Raw genomic sequence first — 18784 nt, 5'->3', positions numbered from 1 at the left:
TAGGGACTGCAGCTAAATAGCTTTTAAAAGAGTTTGCATTTTCCTTTTGAGCTTCGAATAGACGAAAACATCTGTCGGGACTTCAACCCTCCGACGTGAAATAAATGTTGTTCTTTGTGTCGAAGTTAATTATGGATCGAACGGTATCTAGCGTTAGATAAAGATGTTGTTTGTAAGCTACTGCTTGCACAGTGCAAAAGTACAGTAAACATTCAGTTTTACATATGTATAATACAAGTCTTAAAACTAGTTAAAGCATCATAGAGTTTGTTTCCTAGAAGCAAGTCGGGGTAGAAACAAAGAGCTTTAAGATTAAAAAAACAAAGCGCTTTATTTTTCCTATAAAATATGTAATAGAAGCCATCAAATCGCAGTAAATAAAAGTGATTCGCAATTAACTGCGGTGTAATGTGAAGGCGCTGGCCAAGATCGGTGGTAGCGGCAACGCCTCGCGATCCCTATCGGCCCGGAAAGGGCCGCCTTAACGCGTGCAAGAGTACCCGATAAAGTATCGTAGTCAGCGGAATTGTATGAGTTATATTGTGCGAAGTGTTGTTTTAAATTGTACCGGTAATTTTATACGATGCAAGGGGTTGATAAACGCTGTTACTTAGTCTTAATTTTGGAAGGAAAGAGTAGCTGTGAGTTTCAAGCAAAACGATCCAGAAAGTGAAAAAAATATCTGAATTTTGTTTATGATAAATAGGTTTATTTACAATGTGTGATTATTAACAGCATAATAAACATAAAACATCAGTCAAAGCGTCGAATCGCAGTCGTAGTTTACTTTTAATGAACTGCAAACGATAGTCGGTGAAATACGCAAATGTAACATTTGCCAATAATGAACCGGCGATATTACCTTTAGTATAAATAATCCGTGCCAAAGGGTGGGTTCGATGCGATGCCACTGCAAATCAACCCCCACTACAACCCCCCCACCGCGGGCTGTCGACGATAAATAAAATTCACGTTTTAACAATAAAATGCATTTTCCGCAAATGCTCCCGGTGAATTATTGTTCGGGCTTTACGAGCTTAAAATTATATGGGCACGTGAAATTTTCGATCTCGATAATGCATGGCCCGTGTACCGCCAACACTATTTTCGGACGATACAATGAATGCGATTTTTAAATTATGGACCACTTACATCGATCAATTTCATTTACTAGAATGCAGTGCAATTTTGTTTAGTGAACTTTCAGCTAGTTAACGTTTAGGGTTAGCGGATACTTGCATTAGATAATGCACACATGGTCCAAGGAGGGTTGCATTTTTTATGCATTTTTCCATTTACAGACAAACCAGAGCTCCCCAAACGTACCCTTACACCCTAAAATAACACGTCACGTAGCAACCATAAAAATACTTATAAAACATTTCCCGATGGAAAAAATACAATGTTTTATTCGCAACAAAAATACATCACACGACCGCTTGATGGAGAACCAATAGCGAGTGTCCCTGCGGCACAGATGGCGACGCGGACGCGGAGATAGCAGAAAAATATGAATTGTAGCATTCGATATTTGTCACTTGAATTACAACTCCCGACGGATACCCGGAATGGTGGGACTACGACTCGCACCTCGTTTGCTGAATGATCTATTTTTTCCACTGGATTTCGGCCAGTGTGTATCGCATAAAGCTCGGTTCAATCACTCGGTAAATTACGCCCTCCACGTGCGAACCCGCTTCGCCGATGATGCATCCTATTTTCAAATATGAAACATTTATTGGACGAATAAAACTGGAACTAAAACAAATGATTCACGATAATCTAAACACACCTATTTTCGTTCTAGTGGTGCTTACACTATCAATATTCTCATCGATTGTAATATACTTAGCGGCGTCATAGATTGTAATGCGGGCTATAAAGCAAGATTTGAGTGACCGTGGTCTTCGGCGGCCGGCCTTAATACGACAAAATCTTGAGTAATGGTCCCCAACAAAATCTTTCGCCGCCGTAACAAGCTGCCACCGTGCGGGAGCAATAAGTAAACAAAACTCGTAATAACGGCCAGTCACGCCAAGGAAACCAATTTGGGAGGTATTTGTAAATGTCAAATATGTTTGTGCGCACCTATTTATTGCGAGCATCCCTCACGAACGAGTAAATAACGGAGACACTGCGATAAAGTGAAAAGAGATACCCGAAAAGTGCGGCGAGCTACGCCTTAAGTGCTAAACCGTGGTCATCTAAAATAAGCTTTAAGTTCTGTATGGTAGAGCTGAAAATTGAACAGGATATTAATGTTCTAAGCTGCTACGTGTTAAGGTGCCTGCGTATACAAGTGGAAAACTCAGTGCGCCACGTGCGAATGATTCATGTTCGTCCCTTAATTAAAGAAGATTTTAATTGTATCGGATGTCTGTGAAAGCGAAAATAATGCACTCCTAAATTGGGGTTGGAATTTGGAAATTTATTTTTGTTAGCCGACCGAAGTATTGGCTTGCGTGTTTTACGTGATACCGATTTTGGACGTTGAAAATTTACCAGTTTATATATTTGGTATTTTTTTGGCAAATGGATGGGGGCGATATACAACAAATAAAGTGCAGTGAACCATTAGATAGTTTCAAAATGTCTATACTTTTGGCAACTGTTGTTTGAATAGTAGTGTTTAATGGTATTTTTCAAATGTGTTCAGTATTATTTGTGAGGCAATCAACAATTTCGTCTAGCAAACTCGAAACACCCTTAAATTCAGTAAATTCATTTTGCGTATATAAAGTCAAGCTGCCGCCGACTTAAAATATCTTTCTTAATTACAAAAGCCTTTGTTGAACGTATCTGATCTATGTAAGCAGCCGGGGCGAATGTTTTAAATAGCAACCCAACAAATAGGTTCCGGTTGAGCGAAATAAGCAAAACTCCCTAATGAAAGAATATCTGAAGGGTTGTCAAGCGATTTAGAAATTAAATTAAACATTTATTTGTTTTAGATAAATAATACTATTTCTTCTGTTTACATAGTACTACTTCTAGTAGTGAAATAAAAAGATATGAACTACGCGTACACAAAAGTCATTCGATATATTTTTTTAGATATAGTCGCATGCAGAAGAAAAATGAGATGTAATAATTTTATTCTTAGATTTACTCGTATGCTAAAACATTAAAATGTCTAAGACAGAACGTGAATTCAAAAGACAAAAGACATTTCAACCTCAACGAACAAATTCTATTTTCATAAAAAAAACAGCAAAACAACTAACAAACATCAATAAAGACATGCCAATAATATCAGTAACCGAAAATGTCCACTATTAGACATTATACCGTGAATTTCCCTACCATAAAACGATGACGGAAGCAGTGTAACGACCCTGTAAGCTTGCCGCGTACTTCATTTGGTGAACAATGGAGCCGGTCCCACCGCCCCAGTGCTGGATAAATTGAGTCGGGCTTTAACTCGCGCCTGCCCGCGGAAAATTGGGGAAAATCGATTTAAATATCTTAAATGTGATGGCTTATCTCGATCGTAGGAGTTAACCCGTAGTCGTTGCAGCCATTGACATTTGTGTTACATGTAAAAGCACCTTTTAAATTCACATACGTATTTTTTACCTGTGATTTTGTGTTGCGATAAAAATAAGCTTATATCACACGGACGTAATGTATTTTTATTTTTAATATTACAGTAGTTTCAGCGTTTTATCCTTGCTAAAAATAAACTTTTGTTTTTTTTTTATTCTGAATCTACACGTAAAATAAGTTTATGTATATCTTATAGAAGGGAGAAGATACATTTGATTAATTATGTGCGAAATCTTGAAGATACGCTTCAGTAAGTTGGAATAATCAAGGCATGCCAATTAAGAAGTGCAGCCCTTTGAAAGGCAAAATCTAGATAGCCGTTCGGTCGGCCCAAGAGAACCGAGCCGATGTATCTCGGGTTGCACGCGAAGTTAAGTAATTCTTAGTAGCCAAATGCAAGACAATATACATAGGAAATATATTATGTGAAAATGGCGTCCGCAAACACAGTTAAAATGCATTTTGATGCCAAAATTGTCTGATATTTCTTGCCTATTAATTGGCACGCAAATTCTGAAAAGTTGTCGCTATAATACGTATATTATCATATGTTTTCTAAAGAACATATTTATGATGATAATTGTCTACTTAATTATTGTAATTCTCATATTTTCATTACAGCACCAAAGGAAAAATTTCACTTAAAATTCAGTACCGCATCTGGCAGAACAAATCTATTTTCTCAACTGTAGATCAAAAATAAATCGCTACGGCCGTTTTGTGAGCCCTCAGACCTCAAAGCAAAGTAAGCCTCCGCTTAACTCAACCTAATAGAATCACCTCGGATTGCTTTCCGATATTTACTGTTTGATTTTTCCCCTCGTGTTGAGATTTGGGACGTTTACCCAAAAGAGGCGTGGACGATGGTAATAGCCGCTAGGGTCGGCTGATACCTACATAACCTTTATAATTAACAATACGCCCTACACTCTATAAGGTGAGACTTGATTATTTTACGAGTTCCGCTTTTCCTTCCCTTCCCTGTTTTCGTTGTATTTTCCTCCGCTGAGTGGATTAATTACTTTTATAGCCTGATATTTTATTTATACTTAAAGTAATGAAACTTTGGAGTCATTCTAAATTTATATTATGTTTTTTTTAACTAATTCTAAGATCAACAGAGGAAATGCAATTTCAAAAAAATACAAATCAAATTATTCAACTGCGCGGCAAGTTTATTCGGTTGATCATGCGCAAATATTTATCGATGGGGACGTAACAAGATAGGGTCAGAATTTATTGAAAACCAGCAGCGTACATAGGTAACTTACATAAATTGACATCGGCGGCAATCAGACAAATTGGGCTCCATCCAACCCTCCGCTTACCGAATTAATCTGATACGTAGGTTTTCTTAGACAAAACCACTTCGATGGAGAAATATAGAGGGCAGGAAGAGGGAACATGAATACACGCTGATGCGATGCGTATTATTTATCATAGTTTCGCGTGTACAAGCAAAAAACCTAACGAATTCATGCGTAAATGTACAAAATATGTGCTGAATAACATTTGAATATTTCTTCGGCCAATTCGGAAGTCAAATGACATCTTAGAAGTGAATAATAGAACTTAAAGTTTCACTCGAGTAAACTTTTTGTTGCATTAAGTGCGTGTGTATACTGTGTATCGCCCCTTAACATGTATGTAGTACGTGAATAAATATTAAACAAATCCACCTTTAAATAAACAGTATGGGGGATATAACGTTTTTGCCTCATTCTGAGTAAACGGTGCTTAAGATATTTATTACAGGATGAATTGAGTTTTTAGATATTGCAACGAATGTTTATCTCACTTTTGGACGTATAAATAAAGCTACGATTTGTCTTTATGTTGCTGAGATGGTTTTGTCAGCGTTTTGTGATATTTACTGACTTTTCTATTTGTCTTGTAGGCAAACAACTTCACGGATGGAAAACCATGAGTCCGTGACTCGTATCTAAATAGTTTAATCCTGGCAGCTAGCACTAATAAGTTAAAAAAAGTTCTGATTAAGAAACCGAGCAATAAGCCAAGTAGTATGTTTATTTGCGGTGTAACATCAATCGGACTCGGCATAAAAACGTTCCGTTTCTTATCTCCCCTTTCGTAGGCAACATTAATAACATCTGCTCGAGACGTTTAAATCCCACTTCTGAGGAAAAACTGATTATCTAATTAGAAGAAAGCCTCTGCAAGAGTCTCCTAACTGGGGGCTAATCACAAATTAATGAGAGCTTGTACCAGGGTGTCGCGGCGCGATGATAATTCCAGCCGCCCTGCTGCGTTAAGAACCTCATCAATTATGGCGAAGCCTCCCTACCGAGCCCTGAAGCTTGCACCCCTCCTGATCTAGTCTACGTACGATGTTTTCTAGGTTCAGCACTTTGTGAAACGTGTCACTGAAGGGTTGGTAAAAACTGCCAACTAGGTACCTAATTGTTTCCAAAGATTTTGGTTTTACTTTCATGTACCTATTTTAACACATAATAATATAATGATATGCGTTGATTTAATTTTGTTTAATTTAGCTCATAAATCTAACAGATACACGCAATGCTCCACCCATCTGTGTTTCTCGTCGACATAAAACGGAATTTCAAACACACAAAAACTAACCATATCGGTTGATTTAATTTATTAGGATAATTTTATCGAAGTAAAAGCCAACCCTTGCAATAAGTAATGGCCCTTAGACAGTTGTTGTAGCGACACCAAACGCTTCCGTTCAGAAACCACACTTGATTTGTTGTTCCGTCCGCCGAGGAGTTACAGCCGCCGATGTTTGAAACACTCTAAGCCACCATATGCTACGGGTTCACAGCCAAACTTGGTAAATTTAGAATTATTTATTCGATCCACACATAACATTGACACAAAAATATATTTACGAGCAAATTAATCTTCATTCGAAGTACTCTCGACTCTACACTACATAATGTAGAGTCGTATTTCACACTCGCATGCAACGTTGTTTTAATATAACTAATCAGGGTTCATATCAACACAGCTATCGCGCGAAACACAACAGGTTTTATTTAGCAGTCTACAATTTGAATGGGATCACCCTAAACGGGGCTCTTGTTGTTATGCCATGAATATAAATCGTGATAAATTCCTCGCGAGACGCGAGGGGGCGCGGGGGCGGGCCGGCACAGCCTCAAGGGCTTTTTTCTTAAAAATAACTTTTGTCAGAGTAATTCGGAGGAGTCGCAGGATTTATGGAAAGGTGGTGTCACCCCGGTAATTAGTTTTTAACTAGTTGTGATAAGGGTCCTCCGTGCTTTATGCGCCCTCTGTAATAAGTTTAAACTAATGTTCGGATTTCTGGTATGAATTAAGCTCGCAACATCTGTGTGGTCAAAAAACATTCCATATCTCGCACGGATATCGTCGCACAAAACTTTCGTCAAAACAAAAGCGTCGCTAGCGATTGTTCTAACATGTCACAATATTTTTATTGTTAGCATATTTCGCGCGTTTGCGGCCCGTCATGCCGCAGGAATATTGTATGATTTATGTCCTACAACAAGAAGAAAAAAAAAGAAAGTTCTTCGTCGAAACTTCTTTTATTCTCAGAGAAAGTTGCGTAAAAAACTGGAGGCGCTTAGAAAAAAGCAATTTTCTAGCTCAGGTGTGTGAGATGTTCTTTATCTAACTTTGCATCCGAACCGCTTTGTTTATGACGGCATATTTTTTCGAAGTTTTGAACATTTTATTACGTTGTACCGTGAACTCGTACTTTGTACCTTTAAAAAGGCCGCCAACAGTAGAACAATTGTTGTTTTGTAAACTATATCTTAAAAAACTGGAACGGCTACCTGTTTGTTATAAAAAGCATAGGTTAACGTCTCCGGTGCGTATGTTCGGTATTACAAAAAACGAGTTTTGTACAATCTGTAACAAAAGTTTGAATAATAAGCCAGAGAAAGCCACATCGCCTTTTTAATGGACACGGAAAATATAATTTGAAATACTCTTTATAGCTCCCATAATGTAGCCAAGTGGGCCAAAAAATGGTTGTCACCGTCTGGCGTAGTACATTAGCATGAAGGGTGTGAGGCAAGGAGGCTTTATCAGGAGGGCCTTTCCTGAGGGAGGGCCAAATAATGCGATATTGCTCGTTTGTGCGAGGCCCTATTTATCTATTAAAAAACGCGAGATTTACGATCGAGTATAGGAAACTTTGGGAAGTTTTTATGTTGTTCCGCCGTTCTCGGAGCTAATATAAGAGATTGATGCGTGTTATTTTAGCTTTGTTTGGGTGTATATTAGCCGGTTTATTTTGATGTTCGGTGAAATTTTTATTACATTATTTTGCCCATAAAGCCTCTTACATTCGCATACATTACTTCTTGTTTACGGCGTTAAGGAAGTGGGTGAATGTGTGCTCGTATGTTGGTATAAACACACCATGCGGTCTCCCTATGACAGAAACATTTATCGATGCTCGTAAATTGTGTTTCAGATATATCACACTCACGATTCACTACCGAATGAATATTAATTAAAATATTCAATAAATACCGGTACTAACGAGGTATTTGCACATATCTCGCGATAGAGATTTGAGTGGCATGTTATTTTAGGGCGGGCGTACACGCTAAGTCGTGACTCTCGTGACTGAGCTCCGATCTGACAACGCTCGGCTTGAGTAATACGTCTTTATGGTTTCCAAATGGAACGGTTTTATAATAGGCCGATAGTTCATTTACGATAACTTTTAAAAATGCTTATTGGTAGTTCAAGTTCATTGAAAATTATAAGTAAAGTAAAGAAAATTGTAAGTCTAGTCTCCATATATTTACTTCGTATTTTTTTAAACTAGTGAAAAGAATAGCTCTTTAAAAATAAAATAGTATCTTATCGTTTTTGTAATTTAACGTCGCTTCCGATATAATCTATCCTTAAGTGATATCTAAGTAGTTAATTTATTACTTAACCACACTCGAGATTATTCCGATAAAGAATGCGTGAAACGACCCGTTAAAATCCTTAGTTCAAGTACTTTCTACAGTTACATCAATAAAAATATCCTACTATTTTAAAACTTCATTTAATGACATACCATATTTGGCAAATTTTACTTTTATTATTCTATCTTTAAAATGTCAATCCAACGCATTATGGACAAATAAAATTATTTTAAAACTTTTGAACAAATGTCATTTTGCTAGCCTTAAAATAGATTCCAAAATAATTGATGAAAATAAATTTATTGTTAATGTCTTTCACACTTACCGATAAAACTGTATTTTTATATAAAAAAAATATATTCAAACGGAAAAATATGAATTTCTGACACAAATTAATTTTGAACCCTAGTTTTTTGATCAATAAATAGTTTCATCAACTATTTTCATTAACACATTCATTTATGAACGCTAAACTGCAATTATTATGGGCACTACACACTACTTCGTTATAAAAAGAAGAAACACTAATTTAAAAGAAGAAGGAATATTAATTCAAAAGTTAATATAACATTATAGGTAGGTACCTACTTGCAAAAAAATAATTTTGTATTCAATATTTAAAATTATTAAGATACTAGCTAAAAATTAATTCGATAGTCTACTATTTAAAAGAGTAACTTATATTCCTATAAAGTTATTCAATGATAAAAAAAATGTTTTTACGTACTCCAATAATAATTAAATTACTTGCTTGAACATATTATTAAGAGCAAAAGAACCGTTTTTCTATACTAAGTAGGTACCTACTTCCTATAAAATAGAAAGAAATTTATTCAAATATCAAAAAACATAATACAAACTAGTATGTTCGTATACATGATGTATGTTTATTATCAAGTGCGAATATTGGCTGGAAACAGTGGTAAATTCGCGCGGACACCCGATAGTACGCTATTATCTGCCATTATTTGTCACTAGTGAACAATGCGAGCGCCCTCGTAACATACCTATCTGCTATCTTATAGCAATTTGTCAACAATTATAATAATGGTGTAAAAACTTAATTATGTTTGGTAATTGTACGGATCAGTGGTTGAGATTGTTGCCTAATGTTCAATTTGTTGTTATATAGAGTTTTATGTGTGTAGTATTAACTAAACAAAATGAAAAAGTTATCAACAATATTATCGTCTATCGTCGTATTTATGTTGATAAGAAATTAGATTTTTTCCTCAAATTATAGGTATAGTTCGAAAAATACAAATTAAGTTTTAGGTAGACAGATTCTTTTATTTTTTCTTTATGTAACTAACTGCTTAATCAATCGTGAGCATTATTTATTATTTAATCGAAAAGCTCCAGACATTTTGGGTCAGTGCAAAAGTCAAATCAAGGATAAATTATAACTCAAACCAGTCATAACTTTTCTGAACTAGAATTTTCTAGTAACCAACCGTAGTACGCTCTCTACAATATTCTCCATAGGTCCCGTACCAGAATAAGGCAGCCACAGAAATTAATACACGAACTACCCAATCAAATTCGTACAACACCAAAAACGCTTACAACAATGTAGTTCATACGGCCTGACAGATGTTACACTTAGCAAGAGCTACCGTACTCCGACGGGTAACCTAATAAATAATAGCGGGCTGAGTTAAGACCACCTAGCGAGGAAACACAGCTTGTTTACGATGCTACCCAGGCCGTATTGTGGCCACCTACGCTATATATTTTGCTTAGCAAATTGCCTCGCTCACGGTGTCTAATAACCCTTTAATGAAGGAAGAACCGTGATGTTTAATGTTCGTGCTTTATTAGGGATTTTTGCTTGCAATTAATGATGAAAGAGTGCTGTGTAACTAGTAGCGGCGTTTGTGATGGGAATTTAAAATTATTTACTTGTGGAATAATAAAGTTGGTACGAGTTTTTGTATTCAAGACTACGTCTGCTTTTGTATTGTAACGTAAATTTCAATGTGTAGTTAATATACAATTAAAAAAAAATCTTTTTAGAAATATGAATTTATCTAAAAAGCTAAGGTAAGAGTCTTAAGATATTTCTGTAACTAAACCATATTTGGGCATACATGTTGAGCCCTAAGGCTTTAACAAAATAATGGCAGTTACTCAGCAGAAATGATTTGATCTCTGGCATATCGCTGCACCCAAAAAAGGAGAAACCGCGCGCAAAGTTTATAAAGAAATACTTTACCGTGTCGTAGTTTGATAGGAATTTGAAAATGTAGGAAGTAATAAGTCTTCTACTGTTTAAAATTCTTTACGTACAGTGAATTCGTATAGAATATTTCAAACATTTTTATTCACGAGTGTATCTATTAGCTTCCTGTTATTTACTTACTACAACTCCTCTATAACGGTTGTCTCTTCTATGAAAAATTACCTGCAACAAAAAAAATTAAACGTTAAAATTCAATCAAACACCAGTCGACTAAAATTACATCACACTGATTGCTCGAGTTAAACAAATCTGCTTTTTGATGGCTAGAAAACGCCCCTTTAATAATATAATAGTAGATAATTATCACATTTAAATAATGTAACGCAAATTAATTCAAGCCAGAGCACGCGACTCGGCCACTCCATTCACAAAACTACAAGAACTGTCCGTAATACCTCATTTGAATACAATCTACAGATCGTATAGACGACTCTACGACATTGTTGTTATAGTTCAGTGAGTTCCAACAAACACTCAATTACATAATTGCATTAGGACACTTAATTCTAGCCTATACACGTCTAATGGTTATGACAGTTTGAATGAATGCGTGCTACGTCATTAGCGCCACTCCGCTATGGACTTACGAAATGAGGTCAAGGAGAGCTAAATTCGGATTCGTTTAATAAATTATTACCACTTAACGTCAACAGATTTAAATAATAACATTTGGAAGATTTCTCTAAAAGGGAAATAATTTTAAAACTGTATTTTAACAGTAAATTACAATAACATTATACATTTATTGTAGTAGGTATGTGAGCGTCACGCACACATAAAGTTCGAACTTTGGCACACTACCATAAATCAAGGGGCGTTATACGCCATGTTTCACGAGCCCAGGCCTTCTCTCTCGCTCCAGGGACATTTGTTATACTGCTGTCTCATTCTGGCATTAAGCTGGAGCTTTGAGGGGTCGAGGGGAGGGGGCAGATGTCTAGTCGTGACGTATTACTCGGCTGGCGGTCGGTCGGGTCAGTCGTTAGTTAGTAACGCGAAGTTTAATTGCTTAATTTTCTGCTTTATAATGATTCGAGAATTACGTTCACGAATTTAATTGGTACTTTGATTATATTATGTACGTATAGAAAGCGGAAATAACGCCTAATGAAGTACCTGATAGGAATATCGATATCGACATGAGCGCTAATTAGTTACAAACCGCGCCACCATTATAATGTATGCCGAGTAGGTTCCAATGCAAATCGCAAGTTCGATTCTAGAATAGACAATGCGAACACAAGTTTATAGGACCACCCACACATTTGCAGTGCATGCGTTTGATGTAGCACGAATCGAATTTATTGGAAAAATATGAAAATTGGAATTTCTTCGTTAGAATTGCATTTAGAATGTGCATTGTATGTGAAATATGACATAATATTTTGAATTATTGAAGAGTTTCACGTACCCTCAGTACAACAGATAGCAAAAGAGTAGGTAGCTACTGTAAAATTAAACTGCAAGAAGATTTATTCGCAATACATTAGACATGTAACATCACAGTAAGATCTGCAATAGATTTGTGTTGTCCAGGCTGAGACGTGATCAGACTGTGAAGCATCCAAATAACAATTCCAAACAGATATCTACACTTTGCTTGCTACATAATCCATTGTTAGATGAGATGCACCGGCGATTCTGTATTTAAGACACGTTCTGAAATCTTATCCAATATTAAGACGGATAAAATATTGTTTTAAAAGTGAAATTCAATAGTCTGGGAAATGATGATTTAAGTTTAGGAACATTTGATCATTTACTTAATTTATTAGTTTGTTTGTGTAAAGGGTTGATTCCACAGTACGTGGAAGTGTCTCAGGTTGACAGCGGAGTCCTGCCGATCGTGCGTACATCGCCTTTATTGCTATGTTCTTATTTGTATCGACTAATTCGTCGGCCGTTAAAAGTATCGTGCCCTTGTTGGACATCTCATTGGTCGGCAATAAATATGGTTTTATCTCTCGATATCGACCGCGGGCCGCACTGCGCTCCACGCGACCTACCCCCCCGCTCTAATGAATTACACAATGAACTCTCATCTAAATACAGAAAAAAGCTTTTAAAGGCACATATCAAAAATGCCCACAAAAGCCTACTAAGACAGGACTCACAGATTTATAGCACTCCCTTTGTTAAATCACGTAATCTCCACGTGGAGCCGCGATATAAATGGAGGTAAATGAAAATAAATGTAGTTCCTCATTCTGCTGCTTGCCTATTTACATTGTGTCCGAACATAAATCTGGCTCTGTTTAATGGTAATCTATTTTAAAAATTACCTGTTAAATCACATCAGGACAGATAACACATTGTTTGGGGTATGTGGTATAGAAAAAATGTTTGTCGGCCGATGCGGCTCAGATTTGTTGCCTTCAGGGTGGCATTTACATCATCGGCCCTCTCATATATTATGTGGCACACGGCTCGGAATACATTAACCAGGTACCAAATATTGATCCCGAAAAATTTAAACAAACCCTAATAATTAAAAGTATTTATTTAGTCGGCGTATTATGTGTGTTTATGACAAATATTCAACCGTCTTAAATCATTGTGATATCGCTAGTGCGCGGGCGAGTATCGAATTTAAATTAATGATTATTTATCGGCCATGTTTCGGACATCGATACGTGGCATCCACGCGGCCCGTGTCGCACCCGGCATAGGGCCATTTTCGGCAGTTTCCGGGTGCCTATTCTATAGTTGCCTATGTCCAACTAATTTATATGCATGACGAGCTTTACGGCTAACTACGTAACAACAAAATGTGTAGATGGAAAGATAAATACATAATACTAATTTATTTGAGTTCGATTAAAATGTAATTAAACTACCAGATTTTTATTTAATCGGGCGAACGATAAGCAATACTTCCGTTAACAAGGTTGCAAAGAAGTAATTAAATTCTAAAGAAATATAAAGCAGTATAAAAAATGCATCAAAATAATAAAAATAATTAGTGATGCGACTTCCCGCGGTCTCGACGAGGCACGTCGTAAGTCTCGCCTACATGCGCGAGGCGTTATGCTAACGCAATAAGAAATAAGAGGCGAATAAAAAGAACTGGCTCCGAGCGATATATCACCGACAGATCTGGCCGAAAGATGCTGATGCCGAGAATTTGTGACAGCCAGACGATCGGATCTTTGCTATATTTGCACTTAGCTCCAATTTCTTATTACTAACTCTATGTCTCTAAAGACAGATTTAATAGATACCAGGATTTATTTAAAATGAAAAAATCTATCGAAGTGTCATTATCGTCTAATAACGTAAAGTTACTAAGTGGTTCTAGTCTATTACAATCTTATTCGATTCCAATGTTTAGAACCAATAACTCCCCTTCGTGAACACGAGGGTGATACATATTAAAGCGATATTGTACATATCGTAAAGCATACAATAGTTGGGCCATTTATTCAGTTTATCGATACGTGACACGGCAATTAGCACATCACTAGACAAAGCGCTCTCGGGTGCGAGCCTACAAATCATATAGATACCATCTTCTACAAATTTGAATCGGATCTTATTTATGATTTGCCTTTTTCACGGCTACGTTTTGGGGAAAACTCGAATATAAATCACTGATAAATGGTTATTGGGTTTCGTACCTAATTCGAACTTTGTTACCGCCTCCCGAAACAATACACAAACATTTCATGTTTATAATTATTCCTTGTTTACAGTCTAATCTTATCAGAAAAAAACCGGAACCAATTGGTCGAAGAAAATTCCCAATATCTAAAAATTCCCACGGTACCGTTTTCATTATTCGCAACAACATAATAATCATAACAAAAGCATGTACAAACACCGTACTTGGTTAAACAGCAATCGCATAAACAAACCCCAACAATAAAGCCAAATAAACGCTCGAGCACGCCATCCAATCGCACCTTGAATCGCACATAAAAGCCCATGAACACCGGTAGAATTGAATACAACGCTGCTCAACAGGAGCATCCAAATATTGCATTCCCAACCGTACTCGGTCGGGTAATATCGAGCACGAGAGTAGACTTCGTTAGTGCCCATAAAATCGTTTACGAGCTGCCGAAGAACCCTCTTCAATAAACGTACCATAAAAGTTCGGTTATTCGACGCTAGATGGCGACACTAGTGGCCGCTTGAAACAGTTGCAACGATTTTACTGCCATCTATGGAGCTTTTTAAACGTTTTAGGTCGGTGTGCGAGCGAGACGGAGAGGGTCGTCCCTTTCCCAGCGGATTATACTGAAGTTCGGCCGCTACGGAATGGGTCAAGCGTGAAACAGTTTTTATATTGGGTTTTATTTATGTACGGCATAAAAATGTACGGTTAGTAGGCGTGTAATCGGTCATAGCATCGTGAAAATGCGTAATAAATATAAAATTACGCTTTACTATTGCCAATATTGGAATGTTACTATAAACATATTGCGTAGAACATAACTCTAACGAGACGGAATGATAAAAAACTACACCGACTTGAGTATTATAGCAATGATTCAATCGTATAAAAAGTAGTGGAACAGGTGTGTGGCATAATGGCCATAGTTATTGGCACGTAATTAATAAATCATAAGTGTCGCTTTATAGTCATGTAGTGACGTCATATTGGAACAACAAAGTTGAGCTTGCAAGGTTTGAATTTCGAACGTTCATTGTGATGAACGGTTTCACGCGCATTACACCCGCCGGCCTACAGCATGCTACAGGGTTGCTACGCGTATAAAGCTTCTCAACATTTTTATATACTTCATTGCAATTTTTTTACTGCATTTCTGAACTAACTACATACTTATTGCTTTTTGATATAAATTATTATTGTCTATAGTAATATTAACTTACGTTTTACGATAACTTGTTAAAAAATTAAAACAAGTTGTGTAACAGGGTTGTCAAGTTTGACATAAATTTGACGTATATTACTAAAGTACTTAATACAGTGGCGGCCCTATTCTTCACGGTGGTCTCATCAGATGACGCCCTTATTGTATTTTTTCTCTACATAAATTATAAGTCATGTGCATCGAAGCACGATCAACTCGATCGCTAAACGTTTCTAAACTATCGCTTATGAAGCTAAAACAAGGGTTAAATCGAGCTAAATCACAGGTAACTATGTAATCTACGCCTACGCACATCAATTTACTATCCATGAAAATCTAGGTATGCAAAGTGAAATATAATTTCAATTATTTTGCTCAACCAGCGAATTACTATGAAGAGGCACTTAACATTATAGGTATTATAAGGAAATAGTTTAGAGTGTAAAATGTACGCTGAGTTCGCCCCTTCGTGAGGCTTTGCTGTATGATCTTCAGACCATAAAACTTGTATCTAAAATAAAAACAAGTGAAGAGTCTTTTTCAATTTTTGTTATTGTTTTTATACTTTAATTTCGTTATATTGATATACTTATATTATATTGTTTATATTTAATTCTAGGTTTACTACCCCAGTCTTATTAGTGTTAGATATTTTTGGTCTAAAAATCATAGGCACTGTTATTTCGTAAAGGGTTCAATTGATATCGCTCCTTTTTGAATCAATCCCAAAATGTAGTTAAAAATCGAAACATATCTACTTACTCATTAATTAACGTTTTAATACAAAAATATTTAATTTATAGACAAAGAATAAGTATAATCAATTCCAAATATGTTCACATTATAAATCTCAATAAAATTGATCTCATCTTAAATAACGTTATCTTGGAAGGAAGCTGGGTACAGTCAGCAACTCACGGCAATATGTAAAATTAATTACTTACAAATGTATTATAAATAATTAATAGGCGTAGATTTTAATATATTGATTTTGCTATATTAATTTAGTTGCTTAATAGTAATTAATTTATAAATTAAATTATGGGCTCTCTCAAGGGTAAAGTATTTTCGATAAAATTAAAACAAAAAATGTAAAGTTCAAATAGCATTTATTGCACATCCTTATATAAGTTTTTTTTAATACACATGTCACAAATTGGCAGTCATAACAATGCACATGTGCTTTACAATAAAAAAAAACTACTTTGGTGGTCGTTTATAGTGTCATTCATAAAATGTGAAATACAACACATAAAATTTAAAATTAATAACAAACAGCCATCAACTGGCACATAAAAAAAGATAACCATCAAATTACGAATTCAGAATTCCAACGGCAATAAAACATCAATTTTCTTAAATTTAAAAAATCGAACAACTCAATTCATCAACTTTTATATTAGGCAATAGTATTGACATGTCTGCCATCAAAACTATCGTAAATTATCCATACTAATATCAAATCAAATTTGAATATTAGAAACGTGTTTGTGTGTCTTTCTTTTACTTCAAAACAACTGAACAGATTTGGATAAAATTTGTAACACACATATGTGTTTCATTACATCTAGATAGTAACAATTTTTATTTTGAAAAGCTATGCGAGTGAAACCGTCTGTAGTAAGCTAGTATCTTTATATTTCTTCGGCAGACGGTACTTTATAAAACTGGTTTTCTGGTATGTTTTACGTTTATACCTACTAATGTGAAGGTCGGTTCATCTGTCGATTCGCCCGAATATTTCGGATGTTGTTATTTCAACTATGCTTATTGCCTATTGTGGATATTAACTGGAAAATTGCCCACTAAAGTGGTTCATAAAAGAGTTCATATGGACAGAAATCATGACAACACCTTGACTTTCAACTTTGAATTTAATATAAAACTTGAACATTTTTTTATTTATTTTTGTATTTTAAATTAGCTCTTGCCCGCGACTTTGTCCAAGTGCTCTATATGGGAATTCTGAATAAGAACTATCATAATAATAAGTCATTTCTCGGGTCTCAAACGAAAATTGCACAAAAATTCATCGAAATCGGTCCAGTAGATAAATAGACAGACAGAGTTACTTTCACATTTATAATATAAGTAAGGATTCTTATCTCAACATTTTTCATTAAAAATATAAATTGTAAAATTTGGGAGCAAGCGAAGCTATGAATTTCAACTAAGCTTATAAATCTTGGACGTCGGGTGAAGAATTTACAAACTGACAAGATGTTAATATCTCAAAGACTCCCCGGGCTTTGTTCGACAAATTATTAATTTTACAATTATAATGAAGTTCCCGGGAGGTAATCATTTGTTTAACATCTACTTACTCACTTAGGTGAAGTAGCGAAATGTTTAGTAAACATATAACGCTAATTTTACACAAGACTTTAACACCTCGTATTCTTACTATGCCTTACAATGTGAACTTAAAGACAATTTTTTATACATTTAAAATCTCTTTAACGATCGTCTCCATCTTTATCCTGGAAAGGCTAATTGGAGATTACAAACATAAAACATTTCTTCGTCTACCTGGTATGTTGTTCCTTACAAATGCTAAGGTTTATCAAATACATAGGTACAGTAGTTCCGGAGATTACTCCATACAAAATCAAACTGAAAATTCTCACACAGTAGTAGAAGGTCCTTGATATGTTTTCTTTTCACTATAATACATTAATGTAGTGTCAGTATAAATGTTCTAGTACACTGTTGCACTTTCACATGTGACCTTTAAAATAAATTACGTACAGCAAATTATGGCAATTCGAACACCGTACCATATGCGGTGGTTATAAATAACATAATGAGATCAATTAGCCGCCATCTTACTTTAAAATGCAGTTCAGTGTTTGATTCGGTTTACGCCTTCAAGTAATTTTACTTACAATTTGTTGTTCAATCTACTTGAGTATTATATTTGTACTTAATTGAATTTTACTGGTTTTTAATTTGTTGGATATGATTGAAATAAGGTAATTTTTTCAGCATTAAATTGCAATTAGTTTCGATAATATTAATACAGTGATATTTGTTACTTAACAAATGTAAACTTGCCCTTATTAAGTCGATATATTTTTTACAGTTCAACTGAAAATCGAATTCCAATAAAATATAATATGAAATTAATCCGTTAAAGATAAGAAGATAAAAATAAAAGGTTCACATAAAATTATCGGACCACAAAGGTTTTAATCTTGTATCTACACGCGAACATACATACAGACAGACAGACAATGAAATTTTGCGCAATTATCGTGGTTAAGATCTTGTACAGATATGAA

At 35.5% G+C, this 18784-nt stretch overlaps 1 protein-coding gene and 1 long non-coding RNA gene across 4 annotated transcripts in view; one reads left to right on the top strand and one right to left on the bottom strand.

Annotated features, from left to right (window-relative positions):
* The window catches only part of LOC142976605 (homeotic protein ultrabithorax), a 173797-nt gene that overhangs the window by 127451 nt on the left and 27562 nt on the right, over positions 1 to 18784 (bottom strand). The gene's annotated exons all lie outside the window — the stretch shown is intronic.
* LOC142976609 (uncharacterized) overlaps positions 1 to 18784 on the top strand; it is a 107480-nt gene that overhangs the window by 61141 nt on the left and 27555 nt on the right. The window lies entirely within an intron of this gene.

This window comes from Anticarsia gemmatalis, chromosome 11 (assembly GCF_050436995.1).
Source record: "Anticarsia gemmatalis isolate Benzon Research Colony breed Stoneville strain chromosome 11, ilAntGemm2 primary, whole genome shotgun sequence".
NCBI classification, from domain to species: Eukaryota; Metazoa; Arthropoda; class Insecta; order Lepidoptera; family Erebidae; genus Anticarsia; species Anticarsia gemmatalis.
The sequence above is the reverse complement of the archived record's forward strand: the minus strand, read 5'-3'. Positions and strand labels throughout refer to the sequence as shown.